The following is a 27,413-nucleotide window of genomic DNA, read 5'->3' as shown; positions in this document are numbered from 1 at the left end:
GTAACAGCTACTTCAAATTATATAGGAGACCCAGCAGTCTCAGGCTTGGACTTATACTTAGCAGTTTGGTCATCCCAGGGGATCTACTCCCAATTTCTTATGGGCAGAATATACATATTTCATATTTGATAGAGAGTCTTTAAAAACCATCTGTTAGAGGGCTTATTCCTTCACCCACTTACTTCCCTGGTCCTTCTCGCATGAACAGAGAGCAACAATACCCGAAGTCTAAAGGTGCAAACAATTCGATGTTTATTGGGGTGAACTTCCAGCAAGCATGATTCCAGTTTCCTTCCTTAGTATCCTCCTTCCCAGCTCTGACACCACAGAGCCTTACACCTGTGTCCCTGTTCCCATTCCTACCCTTAGCCAAACATGATTCCAACTTCCTTACTCCCATTCCCTGTTCCCATTTCCCCCTTTAGCAAAACATGATTCCAATTTTCTTACCCCCATTCCCTGTTCCCATCACACACACCCACATGCCCATGCCCACCCCCACCCACACCCACACCCACTCACTTCCTCATTGACTACAGATTATATAGTAAAACTTGAGTTCTGCTTAGCTATACCTTAACCAATCATTTTCCTGAAATTTAACTAACCAATCCTAACATATTGTAACATGATTATGTAACCAATTATATCCCACCACCTTAATTAGTTTACACCCAGCAAAATTAATTATACAGTAGACAGGAACAATCACAGAACCAGACAGAGATTATACAGACAAACAATAGCAAAGTGGGAACTACAATGACAAGACAACACAGAAGCGAGGATTTCACATCCCAGCTATTGATAAGTGAATTCTTGCCAGACAGGATGCTATCAAACTAAGTTTCCTTTTACATTTTCTAGGCACTTCCCTTTCTCTGGAGGTGATAGGAACTATCAGGACAGGATTGTATTCCTAACAGCCGAATAGCACCTTATTTCAGTGTGACTAGTTTGGAATGTGAGGATGTGACCTTTCGCTTCCCAGCTTATGGCTGCCTCTGCTGCTTAGCCAAAGGCCTTAGCCTAAGAACAGGGCCTCAATCTGTCACAGTAAGAGAAGGCCCTTACACCGGCAGACAGTGATTTCTTTCTTTTATACCTCTAGAACTAGCCAAGCAATAAGAATACACCTAAATTCTTAGAGTATAGGCCTTTACAGACAGGCCTGAATATCTATATCCTAACACCATCTATTTCAACCCACTAAAAAAACTGCTTTAAATTGTGTGTACAGTTAGATCTGCTGTTTAGATTGTGTACAGTATTATTTGGATATACCAAGTCAACTGAAGACTTTAGGGTGAGGAAAACTGAGAAACTACAGTATTGCTAGTGAAATACCCATAATTTGAAATTCAGTCCAATTCTGTGCTTCATCAAAAATCTGCCATATTTTGCCGTAATTGACAACATGAATTTCGTCAAACACAAGTTTATTTTGATTTTGTTTTACATTTCTGACCTGCTATGTTGAATTATGTCAATTTATGGTAAATTATGTAGTGTCACATCATGTTACATAGTTCAGATTATAAATCAATGCAAGTTGACACAACATGACAAAATAATGCAATACATCAAATCTATAAACACATGTTTTAAATATTGATGCAACATTTTAGCATACAACTAGAGTGTATATATTTGGGGTTGAATATCCACTGTCTATTCCAAACAAACAAAACAAACATGCATTTGATGTAATCTACATTTAGCTCAAGTATGTGCAGGAAGGGAATAATTTTTGCCATCTGCCAATAGATTCTACAGTACCAACCCAGCACACTTTCCACATTTTACAAAGTCATTACATTGCACGCACACACATTATATATGCGCACCAGTATTCTAGAAAAGGTAATATTAGTTAGTATTGCCATTTTACAATTGAAATATTTGGTAATTAACCAATGCAGGTATTAGCTAAATCTATAAGGGAGTTCTTCACTTCAGTATCCAAGCACCAAAATATAATAAGAGGTCTTCATTCAAGATTTTTCTATATGAATGAGTTTTTCGTGGTATTAAACTTAAAAAAATATTAATTACAGTTTAAGTAAATATAGTGCTTGTACGAATTACCAGAACACTACCGCTCTAGTTATCCATGGAACAGGTACAGCACTAGGAATATTGCAGATTATATTCTAGTTGCCCCGTCAATCCCGTTCTGCAGTGAGCACCTAAAGATGAATGGTTCTTTAGTGTCCATGGCCATCTACTTTTAGCATCTTTGCCAAAACTTCTTACTATTATAGATACCAATTGTCTCCATTGCTGGGGTGTTTATTTTATTATATATATGGCATCTGTTGACAAAGAACTGGACTGAGATCAATAACTCATTTCATGCAGACTATGAATTACTATTACCATGAACTTGATCTGGATGCAAACCATTAATTTAGGGATAATTTTACAAAGCAATACCATACATAGGTCTTTAGCTGTATGAATCCCAGGGGGGATGAAGGAGAAATCTCTCTAAGGGGAGATAACCTGTACTCATGGGGAATGGGAATAAAATCCCTCTACTCCCTCAAAGCCAGTTCTACCTTCACAACCCTCCATTCCCACACACACTTCTTGTGTATTCAACAAATGCAACTGCTTACCCCCCTCCTGCCTCATGAACTCAGATTTCTTAGGAAGCCAGTCTGCCAGTTACATTTTGCATCAACAAGACTGAGATACAAGTTCCATTACTTCTTCAATCTGCCTCTGAATCCTGAACTACCCACACAGGGCAGTGGAGCCCGTGGGCCAGAAGATGATGAAGTAGCAGCAGGAGGTTGCATTTCTCAGTTCCAGAATTGCTGCTGCTGCTGCAGCATGCACCTAGGCTGTCATAATTATAAAGGGAAGGGTAAACACCTTGAAAATCCCTCCTAGCCAGAGGACAAACCCTTTCACCTGTAAAGGGTTAAGAAGCTAGGATAACCTTGCTGGCACCGGACCACAATGACCAATGAGGAGACAAGATACTTTCAAAGCTGGAGGCGGGGGGAAACAAAGGGTCTGTGTCTGTCTGTGTGATGCTTTTGCTGGGGACAGAACAGGAATGGAGTCTTAGAATTTAGTAAGTAATCTAGCTAGATATGCGTTAGATTATGATTTATTTAAATGGCTGAGAAATTAAGCTGTGTTGAAAGGAATGGATATTCCTGTCTTTGTGTCTTTTTGTAACTTAAGTTTTGCCTAGAGGGATTCTCTATGTTTTGAATCTAATTACCCTGTAAGGTATTTACGATCCTGATTTTACAGAGGTGATTCTTTCTTTTTACTTCTATTAAAATTTTTCTTTTCAGAAACTGAATGCTTTTTCATTGTTCTTAAGATCCCAGGGTTTGGGTCTGTGGTCACCTATGCAAATTGGTGAGGATTTTTACCAAATCTTCCCCAGGAAGTGGGGTGCAAGGGTTGGGAGGATTTTGGGGGGAAAGACATTTCCAAACAACTCTTTCCCAGAAACCCGGTTAGACTTTTGGTAGTGGCAGCAAAAGTCCAAGGGCAAAGGGTAAAATAGTTTGTACCTTGGGAAAGTTTTAACTTAAGCTGGTAAAAGTAAGCTTAGGAGGTTTTCATGCGGGTCCCCACATCTGCGCCATAGAGTTCAGAGTGGGGAAGGAACCTTGACATAGGCTGTATTGCCTCTCACCCCCATCAGAATAAACTCCTATAGAGGTGACTGGTTTTCTGCCAGCTGGCCCCGCATGCTCCAAGAAGGGTATGTGCAAAGGGTGTGTGGGGAAATACAGGCCAGTTAAGACACCTTCAAACCAAAAAAGGTAATGATCAAGCAAGCATCTCCAATGAGTTGACTTGAGATAAGTGGAAGACGCATGCACTCCCAAAATATGCTGTCTTCCCAGTTGTGGGGTCTCCTCATCAGTGGTGGTAATTTCTCCATAATACTGATGATAGTGGGAGGAGAAAGAGACACCTTCATCTCATCCACCTAGTAGACAGTGGTATGGAGGAGCCAATTGCAGGATCAGGGCCCATGTGTCCTGTTTAGTTGTGGGTGGGGGTGGTTCAAAATAGCTTTAAACAAGTTTTATTGTAAAGAAGGATTTTTGTCTTCTCAATTTCCCATGACAAACAACTTGATTAAATCATACATTGTGTTATGATTTGGGACTTAAGCTAAAATTGTTTCAGCATTTTTTGCTATGAGAAACAAACTTTTCTGATAATCAATGGTAATGAAAAACCTAATGCAATGGTACTAAAAAATAAACGCTACTCCTGTTGGCCAAGTTGAATTCTAAAGCCCAGTGTAGCAGGTGGATATCTTTATATGCCATTTACAAATTCTCGTACCCTTTACTTTTCCAAAAAAACTCATTTATAACAGACATGCAGTTCTGTTGCTTCTCCCTGCCTCTGATGCATCACTGGGGCTTGTTCCTGACTGCTTGAAAATGTATGGCTAGACATATCACTGATTATGTGAAAATTATTACACAGTATTATTTCTGCTCCCAAATTCTCCAAAAACAGAATAGACTAATGGGGTTTTTATATACACCTGAGGCAGAGATATTTGAGAAAAAGGTTTTTTTCCCCCTCTCAGTCCATGTGATGGAAAGCAATTACCTCTAAATGTGAGCATGCCTTTAGTCAGGGTTTCACTTATCAACATTTTAGTAAATAAGTCCAAATCACCTAAGAAGAGCCCACTTTCAAATAGGTTCCTTGATGATCTGATTGTATATTACTAGGATTACAGAACACAGTGTCCTTTCCCCTCACTCCTCAGGATACCATGTATCTTTGAACTAGTTTCAAAGTTAAGATTTATGGAAGTTTTCTTATTTTACACCATAATGGTTTCCAACAGTTTTGGGTTTTTTTAATATAGGCTACATTGGTTATTGTTGAATAAGACACATAGGCCAAGGGGCAATACATTGGTCATGGTGCTGCAAATCTGGTCTACTCTGCTTATCAGCCAATTTTAGTGAAATGTTAACTAAAGTACAATACTAGAACAGATGGACTAGATGTTTAGAAGGGGAGCGGTTATTTCCATTTCATAGCTAGGCTTGGCAGAATTACATTTGAATATTTTGTATAATTTTGATGGATAACATTTATTTAAGCATTTTTTTCACTTTTTATCAATTTAAATTTTTACAGTTGTGGGAAATTATGGGAGGGTCCAACAACCATTTAATGACAGTAGATACTGAGATTCAAAAAGTTAAACTGATAAAACACAAATTGTCAACATCACATGCCTAAATAAAGTAAATATTCTTAAGTCAAACTCTAAAGTTCCCAAGCAACAACTTATTTTCCTATCTGTACATTTTTGATGATTGATGGAAATATTTTCATGCATGTGTAATAGATACACACACTGAAATCCACATTCACCAGTAAAGATCTAATCCTTCCAAGCCTATATGTAGGGTATTAAAAATAGTGTTGTATTAAAAATAGTGTTGTAAGTATAAACCTGTTAAACTGCTGTAAAAAAATCACCTAATTCTACATGCCACACTTATCAACCAGGTGTGTTGGTAAGAGGGCACATATGTGCACATCCCAATGTGTTTGTTAGAGCCCTTAAATCCTTTGAAACTTGTAGTTGTAGTGACAGGGCACGTGGTTGGAGCAAATATGTGACCTACAGGAAACCAGCTATAAAGCTTCTTGCCTGTGGGACAGAGGTTACCATAAAGGACCACAAGGTAGCACCTCATGCTGGATATGAGTCAGCAGTGTGCCCTTGTTGCCAAGAAGGCCAATGGCATTTTGGGATGTATAAGTAGGGGCATAGCGAGCAGATCGAGGGACGTGATCGTTCCCCTCTATTCGACATTGGTGAGGCCTCATCTGGAGTACTGTGTCCAGTTTTGGGCCCCACACTTCAAGAAGGATGTGGATAAATTGGAGAGAGTCCAGCGAAGGTCAACAAAAATGATTAGGGGACTGGAACACATGAGTTATGAGGAGAGGCTGAGGGAGCTGGGATTGTTTAGCCTGCAGAAGAGAAGAATGAGGGGGGATTTGATAGCTGCTTTCAACTACCTGAAAGGGGGTTCCAAAGAGGATGGCTCTAGACTGTTCTCAATGGTAGCAGATGACAGAACGAGGAGTAATGGTCTCAAGTTGCAGTGGGGGAGGTTTAGATTTGATATTAGGAAAAACTTTTTCACTAAGAGGGTGGTGAAACACTGGAATGCGTTACCTAGGGAGGTGGTAGAATCTCCTTCCTTAGAGGTTTTTAAGGTCAGGCTTGACAAAGCCCTGGCTGGGATGATTTAACTGGGAATTGGTCCTGCTTTGAGCAGGGGGTTGGACTAGATGACCTTCTGGGGTCCCTTCCAACCCTGATATTCTATGATTCTATGAGGTTCTCTCCACAGTATCCAGGAGGGTTACTAAAGGCAAAAGTATGTCCTCTTTTCTTTAAGCTGGCAGAAGCTGGGAAAGTCTCATGTGGTCAGTGCTTTAAGTGTTCTTAAACTACTTTAAGTGTTCTTGCTCTTGCTTTGGAACTCATGTTTGAAAATGAAGCCAGCCTTGCAGAAAGGGTCATACACTCAAGAGTTGTTGGAAGCTTTGCAAACTTTCCCAGACAGTGAGTTTGCCATCAGCTTAAATATGTAAACAAAGGAATTTCTGTTATAAAAACCTTTCTAGGCAAGAGTCAGTGGATCACGTGCAGAAGCAGTTGTATATACAGAGGGTGCATGCACTTTCCCCTATGTGCATCATATTTTGAATCTCATGCTAATTCACCGAATATAGAGTTTACAGCCTTTCATCTTGGTAAATGATACTGTGTTTTTGTTTTAAAAAGAGATGGCAATTAAGTTCCCTCAGCATGAAACTACTTGCTATTTACTGTCCTGCACACATCCTAGCAATGAACTCTGCCAAGGTTACCATGACAACCACCTATTACCATGAGTGTTGCCATGTTTTCCATATGTTCTTCACAGATTCTGCTCATGTTTTTATCTTATACTTTCCCCTCTTCTTTCCTCAATACTTCCTTTCTTCCAATTCAAATATGTGCAATGAGGTTACAAAATGGCTAGGCAGACTATCTTCACAAACACTGTTGTTAACCAAAATTCACTCACAAATGCTTCTAACCCTGGTCAACACGAGGAGTTGAGGTCAAATTTAGCAGTGTTAAATCGATTTAACCTGCACTCGTCCACATGATGAAGCCCTTTTTTTCGACTTAAAGGCTCTTAAAATCATTTTCCTTACTCCACCCCCGACAAGTGGATTAGTGCTGAAATCGGCCTTGCTGGGTCGAATTTGGGGTACTGTGGACGCAATTAGATGGTATTGGCTATCCCAGAGTGCTCCATTGTGTCCGCTCTGGACAGCACTCTCAACTCAGATGCACTGGCCAGGGACAGGAAAAGGCCCGCAAACTTTTCAATTTCAATTTCCTGTTGGCCAGCGTGGCAAGCTGCAGGTGAGTGCAGAGCTCATCAGCAGAGGTGACCATGATGGAGTCCTGGAATCACAAAAGAGCTCCAGCATGGACCGAATGAGAGGTATGGGATCTGATCGCTGTATGGGGAGAGAGTCCGTGTTATCAGAACTCCGTTCCAGTTTTCAAAATGCCAAAACATTTGTCAGAATCTCCCAGGGCATGAAGGACAGAGGCCATAACAGGGACCCGAAGCAGTGCCTCTTGAAACTTAAGGAGTTGAGGCAAGCCTACCAGAAAAGGCTACCAGAGAGGCAAACAGCCGCTCCAGGTCAGGGCCCCAAACATGCCGCTTCTATGATGAGCTGCATGCCATTTTAGGTTTCAGAATAGCAGCCGTGTCTCTATATTCGCAAACAGAAAAGGAGTACTTGTGGCACCTTAGAGACTAACAAATTTATTTGAGCATAAGCTTTCGTGAGCTGTGATGAAGCAGGACTGTTCTTAATGTTTCCTCTGCATATTGTGGGTGTATCTCAGTTTCCCCTATGCAGTTCTTAAGTATCTAGGTGGTGGGATAAAGGTGTATGATCATTGCAGAGCCCTAGAGGGCAGGTGTGTGCAGAGGTCTGGATGCAGAGAATGGCCAACACCCGTTTCCTGGCATCTGATGGCCTGGCCCTTCCCCCCTTGCAAGGTGAGAGATAAAGGGTTGGAGAACAAAGGAATCTGGTGACCTCCTGGCTCGGGAAAGGGACTAAGCCTAGAGGAGGAGGGGCTGGAGGGAGTTGTAGTTTGGGGCTGGCTGGGGACATGGAGTGAAGTGCAGATGTGGTTGTCTGGCTCACTGCCCCCCAAAATGGACCCAACTGAGGGGTCCTATTCTCTGCACCTACAAGCTCTGTGTTAGACCATGTTCCTGTCATCTAATAAACCTTCTGTTTTACTGGCTGTCTGAGAGTCACATCTGTCTGCAAAGTTGGGGTGCAGGACCCTCTGGCTTCCCCAGGACCCCGCCTAGGCAGACTCGCTGTGGAAAGCGCACAGAGGGGCAGAGGATGCTGAATGCTCCGAGGTCAGACCCAGGAACGTAGAAGCTGTGTGAGCTGTCTGTCCTGCAGACAGTCTGCTCATAGAAAGGAGACTTCCCCAGAGTCCTGACTGGCTTCGTAGGGAGCAGTTAGAGCATCACCCTGGGACTCCGTGACAACTGCTGGCAGCGGTGGGATGTACTGCACCCCGCGGACGGCGCTTCCTGCAGTAAGTGACTGGGGAGCAGAAAAATGAAGGGGGATTGACGAGGACCAGGCATGCTGAAGGCTCAGAGAGGAGTGGTTTCAGGGGGTGGTAAACCCCTGGGAGTGTGTGACCAGCGAGAAGAACTGTGCAGTAATGGGGTCCCCCTGGGGACTGCGGTGAGCAGTCTCGGGGCGGAGGAGTCTGCTCACGAAAGCTTATGCTCAAATAAATTTGTTAGTCTCTAAGGTGCCACAAGTACTCCTTTTCTTTATGCCATTTTAGGGGGTTCAGCCACCACTACCCCAGCCGTGTTGTTTGACTCCTTCAATGGAGATGGAGACAACACGGAAGCAGGTTTTGGGGACGAGGAAGATGATGATGATGATGAAGTTGTAGATAGCTCACAGCAAGCAAGCGGAGAAACCGGTTTTCCCGACAGCCAGGAACTGTTTCTCACCCTGGACCTGGAGCCAGTGCCCCCCGAACCCACCCAAGGGTGCCTCCCAGACCCACCAGGCGGAGAAGGGACCTCTGGTGAGTGTACCTTTTAAAATAGTATACATGGTTTAAAAACAAGCATGTTTAATGATTAATTTGCCCTGGCATTCGCGGCTCTCCTGGATGTACTCACAAAGCCTTTGCAAAAGGTTTCTGGGGCAGGCAGCCTTATTCCGTCCACCATGGTAGGACACTTTACCACTCCAGGCCAGTAGCACGTACTTGGGAATCATTGTAGAACAAAGCATTGCAGTGTATGTTTGCTGGCGTTCGAACAACATCCGTTCTTTATCTCTCTGTGTTATCCTCAGAAGAGTGATGTCATTCATGGTCACCTGGTTGAAATAGGGTGCTTTTCTTAAGGGGACATTCAGAGGTGCCTGCTCCTGCTGGGCTGTTTGCCTGCGGCTGAACAGAAATGTTCCCTGCTGTTAGCCATGGGGAGCAGGGAGGAGTGAGGGGTTAGCCACGTGGTGGGGGGGAGGCAAAATGCGACCTTGGAACAAAAGCACATGTGCTGTGTATGTAATGTTAACAGCAACGTTTACTGTGAAAGAGTGTACCCGTTGTTCTATAAAATGTGTCTTTTTAAATACCACTGTCCCTTTTTTTTCCCTCCACCAGCTGCATGTGTTTCAAGGATCACAGGATCTTCTCCTTCCCAGAGGCTAGTGAAGATTAGAAGGTGAAAAAACCGCACTCGTGCTGAAATGTTCTCTGAGCTCATGCTGTCCTCCCACACTGACAGAGCACAGACGAATGCGTGGAGGCAGACAATGTCAGAGTACAGGAAAGCACAAAATGAGCGGGAGGAGAGGTGGCAGGCTGAAGAGAGGGCTGAAGCTGAAAGGTGGCAGCAGCGTGATGAGAGGAGGCAGGATTCAATGCTGAGGCTGCTGGAGGATCAAACTAATATGCTCCAGCATATGGTTGAGCTGCAGGAAAGGCAGCTGGAGCACAGACCGCCACTGTAGCCCCTGTATAACCAACCACCCTCCTTCCCAAGTTCCATAGCCTCCTCACCCAGACGCCCAAGAACACGGTGCGGGGGGCTCCGGCCACACAGCCACTCCACCCCAGAGGATTGCCCAAGCAACAGAAGGCTGGCATTCAATAAGTTTTAAACTTTTAAAGTGCTGTGTGGCCTTGTCCTTCTCTCCTCCACCACCCATCCCTGGATACCTTGGCAGTTATCCCCCTATTTGTGTGATGAATGAATAAAGAATGCATGAATGTGAAGCAACAATGACTTTATTGCCTCTGCAAGTGGTGATCGAAGGGAGAAGGGGAGGGTGGTTAGCTTACAGGGAAGTAGAGTGAACCAAGGGGCGGGGGGTTTCATCAAGGAGAAACAAACAGAACTTTCACACCATAGCCTGGCCAGTCATGAAACTGGTTTTCAAAGCTTCTCTGATGCGCACCGCGCCCTCCTGTGCTCTTCTAACCGCCCTGGTGTCTGGCTCTGCATAACCAGCAGCCAGATGATTTGCCTCAACCTCCCACCCCGCCATAAACGTCTCTCCCTTACTCTCACAGATATTGTGGAGTGCACAGCAAGCAGTAATAACAGTGGGAATATTGGTTTTGCTGTGGTCTAACCGAGTCAGTAAACTGCGCCAGCGTGCTTTTAAATGTCCAAATGCACATTCTACCACCATTCTGCACTTGCTCAGCCTGTAGTTGAACAGCTCCTGACTACTGTCCAGGCTGCCTGTGTATGGCTTCATGAGCCAGGGCATTAAGGGGTAGGCTGGATCCCTAAGGATAACTATAGGCATTTCAACATCCCCAACAGTTATTTTCTGGTTTGGGAATAAAGTCCCTTCCTGCAGCTGTTGAAACAGACCAGAGTTCCTGAAGATGCGAGTGTCATGTACCTTTCCCGGCCATCCCACGCTGATGTTGGTGAAACGTCCCTTGTGATTCACCAGTGCTTGCAGAACTATTGAAAAGTACCCCTTGCGGTTTATGTACTCGCTGGCTTGGTGCTCCAGTGCCAAGATAGGGATATGGGTTCCTTCTATGACCCCACCACAGTTAGGGAATCCCATTGCAGCAAAGCCATACACTATGACCTGCACATTTCCCCGGGTCACTACCCTTGATATCAGCAGATCTTTGATTGCTTTGGCTACTTGCATCACAACAGCCCCCACGGTAGATTTGCCCACTCCAAATTGATTCCTGACTGACTGGTAGCTGTCTGGCTTTGCAAGCTTCCACAGGGCTATTGCCACTCGCTTCTCAACTGTGAGGGCTGCTCTCATCTTGGTATTTTGGCGCTTCAGGGCAGGGGAAAGCAATTCACAAAGTTCCATGAAAGTGCCCTTATGCACACGAAAGTTTCGCAGCCACTGGGAATTGTCCCAGACCTGCAACACTATGCAGTCCCACCAGTCTGTGCTTGTTTCCCGGGCCCAGAATCAGCATTCCACTGCATGAACCTGCCCCATTAGCACCAGGATGCCCGCATTGCCAGGGCCCATGCTTTGAGAGAAGTCTGAGTCCATGTCCTCATCACTCTCGTCACCGCACTGATGACGCCTACTCGCCTGATTTTGCTTTGCCAGGTTCTGGTGCTGCATATACTGCTGGATAATGCGTGCGGTGTTTAATGTGCTCCTTATTGCCAAAGTGATCTGAGCGGGCTCTATGCTTGCCGTGGCATGGCGTCTAGACAGAAAAAAAGGTGCGGAATGATTGTCTGCCATTGCTCTGATGGAGGGAGGGGTGACTGACAACACAGCTTACAGGGAATTAAAATCAACAAAGGGCGTGGCTTTACATCAAGGAGAAACAAAAACAATTTGTCACACAGAATGGCCCCCTCAAGGATTGAACTCAAATCCCTGGGTTTAGCAGGCCAATGCTCAACCCACTAAGCTATCCCTCCCTCTGGTATTTCAGGCAGGACTGAATCTCCATTAAAGTTTTCAAGATGCCCCGACAGACCTCACCAAAATGATTGTCAGCCATTGATTTCACAGAGGGAGGGAGGGGGGAGCAAATGTATAAAAAACAAATCTGGTCTATTTCTTGTTTTGATACACTCCATCTATCTTTTATATCTTTGGCTGGCAACAGACGGTGCAGTAGGACTGCAACCCATCCACATCTCCTGGCTGCTCAGCAGAAGATGGTGCAATAGGACTGCCTGCAGGACTAAAGAGAATGACCTGGTGGAGTCACTCCTAATTTAGTCCCTGCACCCATGTCTGCCCAGGCGCTCCTGACCGACCTTACCGAGGCAGTCAGGAGCACCTTGGACACGATGACGATTGCACCGTCTGCTGCCAAAAGGCAATGGGTTGCTGCTGCTGTGTAGCAATGTAGTACCGCATCTGCCAGAACCCAGGAGCCATACAGTGACAGTGAGGTGAGCGGGCTCCATGCTTGCTGTGGTATGGTGTCTGCACAGGTAACTCAGGAAAAAAGGCACAAAACGATTGTCTGCCGTTGCTTTCAGAGAGGGAGGGCCTGATGACATGTACCCAGAACCACCCGTGACAATGTTTTTTGCCCCATCAGGGATTGGGATCTCAACCCAGAATTCCAATGGGCAATGGAGACTGCGGGAACTGTGGGATCTGTGGGATAGCTACCCACAGTGCAACACTCCAGAAGTTGACTCTAGCCTCGGTACTGTGGAAGCACTCTGCCGAGTTAATGCACTTAGAGCATTTTGTGTGGGGACACACAATCAACTACATAAAAACGATTTCTAAAAAAACAACTTCTATAAATTTGACCTAATTTTGTAGTGTAGACATACCCTAAAACAAAAAAGTGGATATAAATGTGGCCAAAATTATTTCAGTTTTTTTTTTTTATTAAAGTATCCAGGTTTGTTTTTTAACCCAGTAAACCCCTCTGCTCTAATGGTGGTAAATGAGTTGGAGGTGGTGTCTAGTGGAATGACAGATTAGAGTTAGGTTTGGTTTTATTTAGCATCTTCATTAAAATATGAAGTTCAGGGTAAATAGCATGTAAATTGCATTCCCAGATAATAAAGAAAGTACAGTTGTGAATGCCAATGAGGGCATAAAAAGATAAACAAGTACAGAGAGATTAGAAAAAAGGAGATGGGAACAAAATGGGCTTCAGATTAGGTAAGTACAATGTAACTGGGGGAAATAATTCAACAGATATTGGGGAGATGGAATCCCTCTGAAAGCATTATGTCAAAATATTGCTACAAATATTAGTGGATAGGAAATATAAAACAGTATGAATTTGCAATAGAATATGGCATCAGAAATCTAACAAAGGCTGAATATTCAGATTCCTCATAGAACAAAGCCAGGAGAGGATGTTCTCTATACATCTCTAGTGAGATAAGAGATATAATTTCTGGAAGTGCCTAACTTGCTTAGGAACCCAAGTCCCATTTTCCAAAGTGACTTAGGAGAGAGTGCTAAAGGAATTGGCGGCTGTGATTGCAGAGCCATTGGCCATTATCTTTGAAAACTCGTGGCGAATGGGGGAAGTCGCAGATGACTGGAAAAAGGCTAATGTAGTGTCAATCTTTAAAAAAGGGAAGAAGGAGGATCCTGGGAACTACAGGCCAGTCAGCCTCACCTCAGTCCCCGGGAAAATCATGGAGCAGGTCCTCAAAGAATCAATCCTGAGGCACTTACATAAGAGGAAAGTGATCAGGAACAGTCAGCATGGATTCACCAAGGGAAGGTCATGCCTGATTAATCTAATCACCTTCTATGATGAGATTACTGGTTCTGTGGATGAAGGGAAAGCAGTGGATGTATTGTTTCTTGACTTTAGCAAAGCTTTTGACACGGTCTCCCACAGTATTCTTGTCAGCAAGTTAAAGAAGTATGGGCTGGATGAATGCACTATAAGGTAGGTAGAAAGTTGGCTAGATTGTCGGGCTCAATGGGTAGTGATCAATGGCTCCATGTCTAGTTGGCAGCCAGTGTCAAGTGGAGTGCCCCAGGGGTTGGTCCTGGGGCCGGTTTTGTTCAATATCTTCATAAATGATCTGGAGGATGGTGTGGATTGCACTCTCAGCAAATTTACGGATGATACTAAACTAGGAGGAGTGGTAGATATGCTGGAGGGCAGGGATAGGATACAGAGGGACCTAGACAAATTGGAGGATTGGGCCAAAAGAAATCTGATGAGGTTCAATAAGGATAAGTGCAGGGTTCTGCACTTAGGACGGAAGAACCCAACGCACAGCTACAGACTAGGGACCGAATGGCTAGGCAGCAGATCTGCAGAAAATGACCTAGGGTGACAGTGGAGGAGAAGCTGGATATGAGTCAGCAGTGTGCCCTTGTTGCCAAGAAGGCCAATGGCATTTTGGGATGTATAAGTAGGGGCATAGCGAGCAGATCGAGGGACGTGATTGTTCCCCTCTATTCGACATTGGTGAGGCCTCATCTGGAGTATTGTGTCCAGTTTTGGGCCCCACACTACAAGAAGGATGTGGATAAATTGGAGAGAGTCCAGCGAAGGGCAACAAAAATGATTAGGGGTCTGGAACACATGACTTATGAGGAGAGGCTGAGGGAACTGGGATTGTTTAGTCTGCAGAAGAGAAGAATGAGGGGGGATTTGATAGCTGCTTTCAACTACCTGAGAGGTGGTTCCAGAGAGGATGGTTCTTGACTATTCTCAGTGGTAGAAGAGGACAGGACAAGGAGTAATGGTCTCAAGTTGCAGTGGGGGAGGTGTAGGTTGGATATTAGGAAAAACTTTTTCACTAAGAGGGTGGTTAAACACTGGAATGCGTTACCTAGGGTGGTGGTAGAATCTCCTTCCTTAGAAGTTTTTAAGGTTAGGCTTGACAAAGCCCTGGCTGGGATGATTTAATTGGGGATTGGTCCTGCTTTGAGCAGGGGGTTGGACTAGATGACCTCCTGAGGTTCCTTCCAACCCTGATATTCTATGATTCTACTCAGGAGCCTGAGGTTTGCTCATTAAAATGGGACTTTGTCACTTTTAAAAGTTTGACCTCACATCTGAAAAACTAAATTCTGGAAACCAAAGTAAGGGAGATAAACAATATAGGTCAAATCACGGGCTATTCAAAGAGCAACTAATTTTTAAAAGGGTAAAGGATCATTTATGAGGAAAAACCATAACAAATACATACAGTATTAGTGTCATGTTATAGGGCAAACCGCATCTTAGACCACTTTCGGTCCTTCTCAAGTGCACCGCTTAGGCAAGAGCAGGCCTGGCTTCTTGTACCTCATCCTGAGCAAAGACATGCAGACTGGACCTCTGGGCTACATATTAATGCAGCAGGTGCAGAAGACTTTAGCACCTGAAAGCCCCTTTCCCCCCACTCTAGGAGTCCATAACAGCAGATGATTAAAGTTACTCTAAAACAACTTCTTTAAATAATTGATTTTTTTTTTCACCTAACAAGTACAAGGCCCACAGGGCCTGGGGATAAAACAAAAAACTCTTACATGCATCTTTCCTTACCTAAGGTCTTTATACATAGCTCAGATAAGGCCAGCTCATTCCCATCTCTGGGTTGGGAGAGCCAGCCTGCTTGCTAGGGGTCCCAATGTCGGTCTCTCTCGGTCTGACTGTGTCAGTCCATTTGGGGGTCATCCTTAGTCTGCTGACAATCCATTTCTCTCTCCTTCCTGATGTAAGCAGGGGAATAGTCCCACTATTGTGGGGAACTTTCCTGGCTTCTGCACTACCCCAGTGAAGTGGGCTAGTGAAAGGATCTGAGTCCTCGCTCCCACTTCCTTTACCCATTGATCTCCCTGCCCTTGAGGGCTCCCCTTCCACTCTCCTGTCTGGCAGAGTCCTCGTAACCCCAACAAGGCTGGGCCCAGGATTCCTGCGGGGCTCGACCCCCAACCCTAGTGTAGTCACCTAGGACAGGGATTAGGGTGTCCCCACTTCGGGGTACTCTCTCTGCACTGGGCACTTCTCTGACCCACTGACCATTACATACAAGATAAAGCAAATGCAAGTTATTTAATCAACAATTAATTTTAAAAAGAATAAGGAAAAATGGGAAAGGTTAAAGGAAACACATCACCCCGCTCTGTGGCAGGGAACATCACAAACAGTGTCTCTGGAATGTCTGGGCAGTTCACAGTCTGTTCCTTGTAAGTCCCAGGCCTTCTTCTCAGGCCCTGGCTGTGCTGCAGGGATGCTGTGGGTTGGACACTTGCTCTGGTGGTCGCCACACGCTCTCAGGCTCTAAGCGGTAGGACCCTTCTTCCCAGTGTTGCCCCCGCCCTGTCAGGGTTACGATCCAAGCCTGGCCTGCAGAGCCTCTTGGCTGAGGTGTCTCCCTGTGCTGGGCCCGCTGCCCAGGGTCCCCCCTCGCTCTCCCCAGCTGCTCACGACACCCGGCTCCGGACTGCTCCAGCCCCAGCCCCACTCTGTCTCTGCACTGCTGCTGCTGCTCTGCCTCCAGCTCCCTGGGCTTCTTCTTTGGCCCCTCTGGCTCTGGTTGCTGCAGCTCTGCTCCCAGGACAGGTCTGTTCTGCAGGCTGCTTCTGTGACTCTGCTCCCAGCACTGACCTGCTTCCTGGGCTGCTTTTCTGACCCCTCTGGCTCTGGTTGCTGCAGCTCTCTTCCCAGGGCAAGTCTGCTCTCTCTGGGCTGTGCCTCTGGTTTTGGGGCTGCAGCTCTGCTCCCAGGACAAGGTCTGCTCTCTTTGGATCTGGCCCAGCTCTGCTCCCCTGCTCAGCTTGGGCCCCTGCTTTCTCCTTAGCTCAGCCCCACTCTGTCTGACCCAGGCAATTCCAGCTCACATGGAGGACGGGACCTCCCTGGCCTCCTGACTCCCTGACTAGCCTGCCCACCCTGTCATTCAGGCTGACCTGGAGCACTGGCCTCTCCCCATTTTTCCTGGGGACTGTCAGTCTCAGGATCCTGATTCCCCATCGACCCTTCCCCCTTTTTAGTACTGGGAGCTAGCAACTAAAACACCCCCACTGAATGTTAGTAAGGGGGCAACAACATAAGAGCTCCCTTACACGGAGGTCAGCACTTTTTAGGTTTAGGCATCAGCCTTAGGAAGATTAAACTATGCCTGTCTTGATAGAACCAGATAGTAGCTACTTCTCAGTAGATGGCCTAGTCATTATTAACTCAATGCCCTTGAAGCTGTTCATCTCAGGTGTCTTACATTTGCCATTGTTGTTTCCTGCTGCTCTCTCTTGACAACCCTCCTTTGATTTAACTCCTGAAAGGAAGGCATATTAATATCAAACCAATAATCTGAGGGGCATAGGGCATTCATAAAAAATACTGCACAACTCTCTCATTCTCCACATTCTAAATAATTCAAAGAGTATAAAGATCCAATACAGAGAAGAATGGTATACCATAAAGTGAGTGAGCAGGATCAGGCATGCTTTAGCATAGTAATAAGTGTAATTCAGTTTTAATTAAGACTAATCAGGGAAAGTCTTTTACTAGCTGAAATAACCTTCTAAGAGGAGTGGTGGAAATTCCATCAGGGAAGACATTTGAAATGAGAATGAATAAAGTACTACAAACTATATTGTATTTTAAATGTCCTGCATTGATAGGGCAGCTGGACAAGTCTATATAAGGCTTATTCTGTCAGCTGAGGATGAATTAATCACTGAACTAAATATTTAATGATTGTCTAAGCATAAGTGATCATGATCCAATTTCACTTTGGATGTACCTAATTTAACCCAATTTCACAGTAATACATATGCACATCATGCTTTGAAAGGGTTAATTTCCCAAAGCTGAAAGTAAACATGAGAAAAAAGTGAGTAGGAGGAAAAATTCAAACAAAAATGTGAATGACAGTTGGGAGTTTAAGAATGTTTTATTAGATGCTCCCAAAAACTAAAACAATTCCACAGTGACATAAGAAAACTTACTAAAATTTAAAAAAAAATATTCTGGTTAAGAATATTCTGGGAAGTGAAAAGTTGCAGTTAAAAATTAAAACAATTCAACAAATGGAGAAATGGTGGCATTGATAGCAATGAGTACAAATTGGTAATTAGAAGATAAAAACAATTGATATAGAGGGCTAAAAAGGTATGAATGAAAAGAAATCTATGGCCAGTAGAGTTAAGAACAATAAGAAGCATTTCCTTAACTATACCAGAACGCTGGAAAACTTGGAACACTGGGCTACTGGAAGGGTAAATGGAATTTCCAGATTCAGGGTAAATGCACCTCTAACGCTTGCTGTGGTTTGCCCATGGGATTTCCTCTTAAGTTTCAGGCCTCTAACCATTGCCTTGCTCTGGCAAGGACCCACCTCCCTCTTCCTCAAGACAAAGGATTTAGGCCCCAGCCTCCTGCAAAACACTGTGATTATCCCAGCAGGTCTGACCTAGCTCAGCACACACAGTTTGTTTTCTTTCAGAAGTCTATGAACAGTGTATTTCAGCAGTTACAAGTAACCAAACCACTCTTCCAAAGCGGCGTGCATTTATTTCAGGACAAACGCAGAGACAATAAAAGGCCTAAATGCATACCAAACTTACCAGAAGTTTCCCATCTTCCACGTCCGGCTCTGGTAGGTCACAGCCTTTCCACACCTCAGCAGGGTTTGTACCTTTCCCACCTGAGAAAAGGTTCATGTCCATTGATTGCCTCAAACTGGGGCTCAGTCAGTTCAAGTTAGTCCTTTATACCTCAAGCTTGCTCTTTGTCTCCTGGGCCACTTGAACCCTGTCTGAACCAGCACATGTAATTCATTTCAGTGAGTGCTTCTCTTGAGTTATTTACAAGTTCCAGGGTTTGCAGTAATTATCCACCCCTGATTTTAGTTCCTGGATAGACCTTAATGCCACACACACGTACATGTAACTAGCCAGCATACAATAACTAGCTCACAAACATGCAGTGAATCTTTTACAAAGTTGAAACAATAGCCTCAAAAAGATATGTCTGTTAGTCATATCTGTCACAGGGATGACCCTGGTACTTATAAGCCAATTAACCCAACATCCATTGCATTCAATATAAAAGAAAGAGTGATATGGGACACAATCAGTAAAGAATGAAATCATGGTAGCATAATTAATGGCAATCAACATGGTTTTATGGATAATAGCTCTTTTTAAGAAATTTGATTTAGAAATTTGATTGCCTCATATATGTTTGATCCAAAAAAGTAATTATGTTGCCATAACATATTTAGACATCTGTTAAGCATCCTGAAAAGCTGTCCTGCATGGCCTTCTGATAAAATTGGCACTATATAAAGTTAATGTGGGCTATGTTAAGTGGATTAAAATTAAATGGCTAGATTATCTGATCTCAAAAAAGTAACTGTAAATGGAAAACTGAGTTTCCAGTCAGGTTCCAAAGGGATCTATTCTTGCCCCAAAACTATTCAATATCTTTCAGTAATCCAGAAGAAAATATAAGAGAATTGCTGATAAAATTTGCAGAAGGCATAACTGGTGGCATGCTAAATAATGATTGGCCAGGTCAATTATACAAACCAATCTAGATCACTTGGTAATTTGAGCAACACTAGTTAATACAGCCAAACGATAGGTCACACATTTAGGAACAAACAACATAGAGTATTCATTATGGAGACAGTATCCTGGAAGCCATCAAAACTGAAATGGCTTTGGGGTAAATAACAAATAGAACATGAATTCCCAGTGTGATGCTGTAAGTTAATAAGGCTAATGCGATCTATGGATGTATAAGCAAGGGAAATATCAAGTAGTAGTACAGAGGAGCATACCTCTGTGACACTCTATAACTCAGGGGAACACCCAGCACCCCCATGTTCATCCTTACAAAATGATTGTGTGGTATCCAATGCAAAGTCTGTCTGTCGGGTGTCTTTGAAAGGCTCATGATACACTGAGCATTGTTGTTATGTTCTAGGTAGTAATTTCATGTATATAGTTATGAGTCTGAAAACGTGTCTTCATGGCTTAAAACAAGCCCAGGCAAAACTCTCCAGGAACAGAGGTGCAGTTCACACCTCATCAGGGCATGTATGGGACAAATCCAACCCAGCCTCTCAGGGACAAAGGACCCTGAGCTAGGCATCAACAAAGGATCTGTTGGACTCTCCAGTGAGTCACCCCCTTCCCTTGGTAAGTCTGGGACTACAATGAGGTAATGTTAACCTGACTATGAAGGGGCAGGGGGAAAAGCCAAGAGGGAAGAAAGAACGTGATAAAAGGGAGAGACACTTGCCATGCTCTCTCTTTTCCACCTCCATGTGACTGAAGCGCTGATCAAGGGGGAGCCTGGCTGATGGGCAACCAGCCAGCCTGCGGTGAGAAGCATCTAAGTTTGTAAGGGCACTGAAAGCGTTAAGATCAGCTTAGAATGAGTTTTGCTTTTATTTAATTTGACCAAATCTGACTTGTTGTGCTTTGACTTATAATCACTTAAAAAAATCTATCTTTTGTAGTTAATAAATGTGTTTGTTTATTCTACCTGAAACAGTCCGTTTGGTTTGGAGTGTGTCAGACTCCCCTTGGGATAACAAGCCTGGTACATATCACTTTCTTTGTTAAATTGATGAACTCACATAAGCTTGCAGTGGCCAGCAGGCATAACTGAACACAGCAAGACTGAGGTTCCTATGGTTGTGCCTGAGGTTCCTATTGGCTAGGGTCATTTGGTTGCACAGTCCAAGCAGCGGCACTCACGTAGCTGGGAGCAGCTTACATGCTAGAGGCTGTGCGTGAACAGTCTGGGAGTGGGGGTTCTCACAGCGGAGCAGGGTAAGGCTGGCTCCTAGAATTGAGGATTGGAGTGACCAAGGAGATCACTGGTCCAGATAACACCAGGGGAACTTCACAACCTCCATATATAACATTGACAGACCATTATTGGAATACTGTGTCTAGTTCTGGTGTCCATACTTCAAAAAGGATACTGAAAAATTGAATAGGATTCAGAAAAGAACCACAAGAATGATTCAAGGTCTGGAAACCATGCCCTTTTAGAGAGAGACTTAAGAAGTTTAATCTATTTAATTTATCTAAAGGAAGATTAAGAGATGATTTGATCACAGTCTACAAGAACCTATGGTCAAGAGATTTCTGATGTTAGATGGCTCTTTAATCTAGCAGAAAAGGTCATGGCAAGATCCAATGACTGGACACTGAAGCTCGATAAATTCAGGCTACAAATAAAGGCGCACATTTTTAAGTGAAGATAAGTAATTATTCGAATACCTTACTATGGATATCGTGAATTAGTTTCCTGTAGACTTTCAGAAATATGATATACCTCAAACAGAAGTTATGGGCTTGATGCAGAGACTACTGGATGCAGCCTGTTATGCAGGAGGTTTGACTAGATGATCATAAAGTCCTTTCTGGCCATACAAAAATTAAAAAAAAATGGTCTGACAGGGCTTGTTACCTTGACTAGCATGGTTTTAGGTTAGAGCTGTTTGACCTTTGAAGCACCACTGCTAGTGCTCCCAAGAAACACCAACATTCAGTACCAGACTTGATGAAACAAGCGCCAGCCTGTAACAGCACAATGACACGCAGGTTTCTTCCTCCACGACTGTGAGTTCTGCTTTTTCAGTGTAGAATATTATGCAAATTGAAGTTCTATTCTCACCAAGTACCACTGTCTATATGTGTGCTATGGTGATTATACATGCTGATAGGAGCCCAGAGTGAAGAGGACTATGCTCACTAGCTGTTATCCTGGGCTTTAGAAAAGGGACTTATTGAAGTAAATGGAAGTTTTGTCATAGACATTAAGGGAAGCAGGATCTGGTGTGTCTTATCACTTTGGGAAAGAGAAGGAATTCTAACATTAGAGAAGGAAGGTTTGGCAGCCTGCAGAAAAGAAAATTAAATGATCATTCAAACATCAAGTCAACTTGCCACCCTTTGATGAAGAATAATTTTACAGTAATGTTTTCTCTTTTTGCCTTGCAGGATTGTTGCCACCCAATTTAGTGGCCATGATTTAAAAAAAAGCATAGCTACATCAGCACTGCTCTTCCAATATGCCATTCTGCACATCCCAGGCAAAAGGGATTTTGCTTGTGTCATTCGCTGACAAGTGTTATTCCTTTCCTGTGTGTGTTATATTATATATAAAGTCGATAAATAGTGTGAGCAAATGCAACAAGCTTGCTCTTTAAGAAATTAGATAATTGTATTTTGTCATTTGTTAGAATGGTTTGCTTTAATTTAGTAAGCTTATTCTGCTATCAGATATTTATATAACACAGGATTCTTTGACATATAGTTGTATGTAATCTTATCTCTCCTGGGAGAGTTCAGCATCTTTATCACAATTTGTCTAGCAGGAGCCTAACACACACATCCTTCAGCTTATCTGTTGTCTAATGTCATCACTCATAATTGGATGGGAGGAAGATTTTATGGAATCTTTCTGTCTCTAATAAAGTGGTGGCTAGAGCAGCCTACAGAGGTGACATGGAAAACTCCACTATCCAATAAAAAGTTGAATTATCTAATTGTCAACAATAGTGAAATATGCTGCATTGTGTTGCAGTGGTACGTTGGCTGCCTGTAGTGAGCACGACATTTGCTGCCAAGAGTGATGTCAAAGTGGACAAAGGATCACTACCACTACTGGCTGCTGATGGTGGTGTGAAAGGAGTTTGAAGGTTCCATTTTTAAACACTTAAGCTCTAAAATGAACCTGATCAGACATATCGTTCCAATTTTCTGACACCCTAAACTGACAAAAAACTCTTGTCCTCCTTGGGCAGACACCTCCGTCTTTTTGGCTCTGGAGGCAAGATGGAGAAAAAATAATACCCATAACTGAGCTTTCAGTCCCATGTCAGACTGCCCTTTTTATATACAAGTCTCAGGTATACAAACTATTACAAAAGAACATAAGAATGGCCATACTGGGTCAGGTCCAGGACCAAAGGTCCATCCAGCCCAGTATCCTGTCTACCGACAGTGGCCAATGCCAGGTACCCCAGAGGGAGTGAACCTAACAGGTAATGATCAAGTGATCTCTCTCCTGCTAGCCATCTCCACCCTCTGGCAAACAGAGGCTAGAGACACTATTCTTTACCCATCCTGGCTAATAGCCATTAATGGACTTAACCTCCATTAATTTACTCAGTTCTCTTTTAAACCCTGTTATAGTCCTAGCCTTCACAACCTCCTCAGGCAAGGAGTTCCACAGGTTGACTGCACTGTGTGAAGAACTTCCTTCTGTTTGTTTTAAACCTGTTGCCCATTAATTTCATTTGGTGGCCCCTAGTTCTTATATTATGAGAACAAGTAAATAACTTTTCCTTCTTCACTTTCTCCACACCACTCATGATTTTATATACCTCTATTATATCCCCCCTTAGTCTCCTCTTTTCCAAGCTGAAAAGTCCTAGCCTCTTTAATTTCTTCTCATATGGGACCTGTTCCAAATCCCCAAGCATTTTAGTTGCCCTTTTCTGAACCTTTTTTAATGCCAGTATATATATATATATATATATATATTTTAGATGAGGGAACCACATCTGTACATCTGTATTCAAGATGTGGGCATACCATGGATTTATATAACGGCAATAAAATATTCTCCATCTTATTCTCTATCCCTTTTTTAAGATTCCTAATATCTGGTTTGCTTTTTGACTGCCGCTGCACACTGCATGGACATCTTCAGAGACCTATCCATGATGACTGCAAGATCTTTTTCCTGATTAGTTCAAGCTAAATTAGCCCCCATCATATTGTATGTATAGTTGGGGTTATTTTCTCCAATGTGCATGACTTTACATTTATCCACATTAAATTTAATTTGCCATTTTATTTCCCAATCACTTAGTTTTGTGAGATCTTTTTGAAGTTCTTCAGAGTCTGCTTTGGTCTTAACTGTCTTGAGCAGTTTAGTATCATCTGCAAACTTTGCCACCTCACTGTTTACCCCTTTTTTCAGATCATTGATGAATAAGTTGAATAGGATTGATTCTAGGACTGACCCTTGGGGAACAGCACTAGTTAGCCCTCTCCCTTCTGAACATTTACCATTTATTACTACTCTTTGTTCCCTCTCTTTTAACCAGTTCTCAGTCCATGAAAGGATCTTCCCTCTTATCCCATGACAACTTAATTGGCATAAGAGCCTTTGGTGACAGACCTTGTCAAAGGCTTTCTGGAAATCTAAGTACACTATGTCCACTGGATCCCCCTTGTCCATATGTTTGTTGACCCCTTCAAAGAACTCTAATAGATTAGTAAGACATGATTTGCCTTTACAGAAACCATGTTGACTTTTGCCCAACAATTTATGTTCTTCTCTGTGTCTGACGATTTTATTCTTTACTATTAAAAAGAAAAGGAGTACTTGTGGCACCTTACAGACTAACAAATTTATTTAAGTATAAGCTTTCGTGAGGTACAGCTCTCTTCATCGGATGCATGCAGTAGAAAATACAGTGGGGAGATTTTATATACACAGAGAACATGAAACAATGGGTGTTCCTATACACACTGTAACAAGAGTGATCGGGTAAGGTAAGCTGTTACCAGCAGGAGAGGGAAAAAAACCTTTTGTAGTGATAATCAAGGTGGGCCATTTCCAGCAGTTGATAAGAACATGTGAGGAACAGTAGGGGGGTGGGATAAACATGGGGGAAAAGTTTTACTTTGTGTAATGACACATCCACTCCCAGTCTTTATTCAAGCCTAATTTAATGGTGTCAAGTTTGCAAATTAATTCCAATTCAGCAGTTTCTCGTTGGAGTCTGTTTTTGAAGTTTTTTGTTGAAGAATTGCGACTTTTAGGTCTAATCGAGTAACAAGAGAGATTGAAGTGTTCTCCGACTGGTTTCTTAATGTTATAATTCTTGACGTCTGACTTGTGTCCATTTATTCTTTTACGTAGAGACTGCAGAACCACCTGATCAACATCCTCTACTGCAAACAGGGAAAGATTAAGAATGAGCTCTCAAAACTGGATACTCTCATAAAAAGACAACCTTCCACACAAACTTCCTCGTGGCTGGACTTTACAAACACTAGACAAGCCATTTACAACACACTTTGCTTCTCTACAAAAGAAAAAGGACACTAAACTATCTAAACTACTACATGCTACAAGGGGCCACAAGAGTGGTTCCTTTAACCCACCCAGCAATATTGTCAATCTATCCAGCTATACACTTAGCCCAGCAGAAGAATCTGTCCTATCTCAGGGCCTCTCCTTCTGCCCTTCCCCCTCCCCTCCCCGAACATGATACAGTTCTGTGGTGACCTAGAATCCTATTTTGACGTCTCCGACTCAAGGAATATTTCCAACACACCTCTGAACAGCATACTAACCCAGAGACCTTCCTACCAAGACTACAAAAAAAAAGGATTCAGGGTGGACTCCTCCTGAAGGTCAAAACAACAGACTGGACTTCTACATAGAGTGTTTCCGCCGATGTGCACAGGCTGAAATTGTGGAAAAGCAGCATCTCTTGCCCCATAAGCTCAGCCGAGCAGAACACAATGCCATCCACAGTCTCAGAAACAACTCTGACATCATAATCAAAAAGGCTGACAAAGGAGGTGCTGTCGTCATCATAAATAGGTCGGAATATGAACAAGAGGCTGCTAGGTAGCTCTCCAACACCACATTCTACAAGTCATTACCCTCTGACTCCACTGAGGGGTACCAAAAGAAACTACACCATCTGCTCAAGAAACTCCCTGAAAATGCACAAGAACAAATCCACACAGACACACCCCTAGAACTCTGAGCAGGGGTATTCTATCTGCTACCCAAGATCCATAAACCTGGAAATCCTGGATGCCCCATCATATCAGGCATTGGCATCTTGATAGCAGGATTGTCTGGCTATGTAAACTCCCTCCTCAGGCCCTATGCTACCAGCACTCCCAGCTATCTTTGAGATACCACTTTTGACTTTCTGAGGAAACTACAATCCATCGGTGATCTTCCTGAAAATATCATCCTAGCCACTATGGATGTAAAAGCCCTGTACACCAACATTCCACACAAAGATGGACTACAAGCCATCAGGAACAGTATCCCCAATAATGTCACAGCAAACCTGGTGGCTGAACTTTGTGACTTTGTCCTCACCCATAACTATTTCACATTTCGGGACAATGTATACCTTCAAATCAGCGGCACTGCTATGGGTACCCACATGGCCCCACAGCCTGCCAACATTTTTATGGCTGACTTAGAACAACATTTCCTCAGCTCTCATCCCCTAATGCCCCTACTCTACTTGCACTACATTGATGACATCTTCATCATCTGGATCCATGGAAAAGAAGCCCTTGAGGAATTCCACCATGATTTCAACAATTTCCATCCCACCATCAACCTCAGCCTGGACCAGTCCACACAAGAGATCCACTTCCTGGACACTACAGTGCTAATAAGCAATGGTCACATAAACATCACCCTATACCGGAAACCTACTAACCACTATACTTACCTACATGCCTCCAGCTTTCATCCAGACCACATGACACAATCCATTGTCTACAGCCAAGCTCTCCAATACAACTGCATTTGCTCCAACCCCTCAGACAGAGACAAACACCTGCAAGATCTCTATCAAGCATTCTTACAACTACAGTATCCACCTGCAGAAGTGAAGAAACAGATTGACAGAGCCAGAAGTGTACCCAGAAGTTACGTACTACAGGACAGGCCCAACAAAGAAAATAACAGAACGCCACTAGCCATCACCTTCAGCCCCCAACTAAAACCTCTCCAGTACATCATCAAGGATCTACAACCTATCCTGAAGGACGACCCATCACCCTCACAGATCTTGGGAGACAGGCCAGTCCTTGCTTACAGACAGCCCCCCAACCTGAAGCAAATACTCATTAGCAACCACACACCACACAACAAAAACACTAACCCAGGAACCTGTCCTTGCAACAAAGCCCAACTGTGTCCACATAGCTATTCATGGGACACCATCATAGGGCCTAATCACATCAGTCACACTATCAGAGACTCATTCACCTGCACATCTACCAATGTGATATATGCCATCATGTGCAAGCAATGCCCCTCTGCCATGTACATTGGCCAAACCCGACAGTCTCTACATAAAAGAATAAATGGACACAAATCAGATGTCAAGAATTATAACATTCAAAAACCAGTCGGAGAACACTTCAATCTCTCTGGTCACTCGATTACACACCTAAAAGTTGCACTTCTTCAACAACAAAAACTTCAAAAACAGACTCCAGTGAGAGACTGCTGAATTGGAATTAATTTGCAAACTGGACACTATTAAATTAGGCTTGAATAAAGACTGGGAGTGGATGTGTCATTACACAAAGTAAAACTATTT

General features: G+C 43.5%; 1 protein-coding gene across 5 annotated transcripts in view; it reads right to left on the bottom strand.

The window, feature by feature from the left end:
- The window catches only part of MGAT4C (MGAT4 family member C), a 678,608-nt gene that overhangs the window by 637,352 nt on the left and 13,843 nt on the right, over positions 1-27,413 (bottom strand). The window contains exon 1 of one of the 5 annotated variants that reach the window (XM_073331119.1): positions 18,628-18,678. The exons of the other annotated variants lie outside the window; for them this stretch is intronic. The gene's annotated coding sequence lies outside the window, so the exon portion shown is untranslated. Of the gene's footprint in view, positions 1-18,627; positions 18,679-27,413 lie in introns of those variants that run through there. 5 annotated transcript variants of the gene reach the window in all.

The sequence above is a fragment of the Lepidochelys kempii genome, chromosome 1 (assembly GCF_965140265.1).
Source record: "Lepidochelys kempii isolate rLepKem1 chromosome 1, rLepKem1.hap2, whole genome shotgun sequence".
Taxonomy (NCBI): Eukaryota; Metazoa; Chordata; order Testudines; family Cheloniidae; genus Lepidochelys; species Lepidochelys kempii.
Note: the sequence above shows the minus strand (reverse complement) of the source record. Positions and strands in the feature narration are given on the sequence as shown.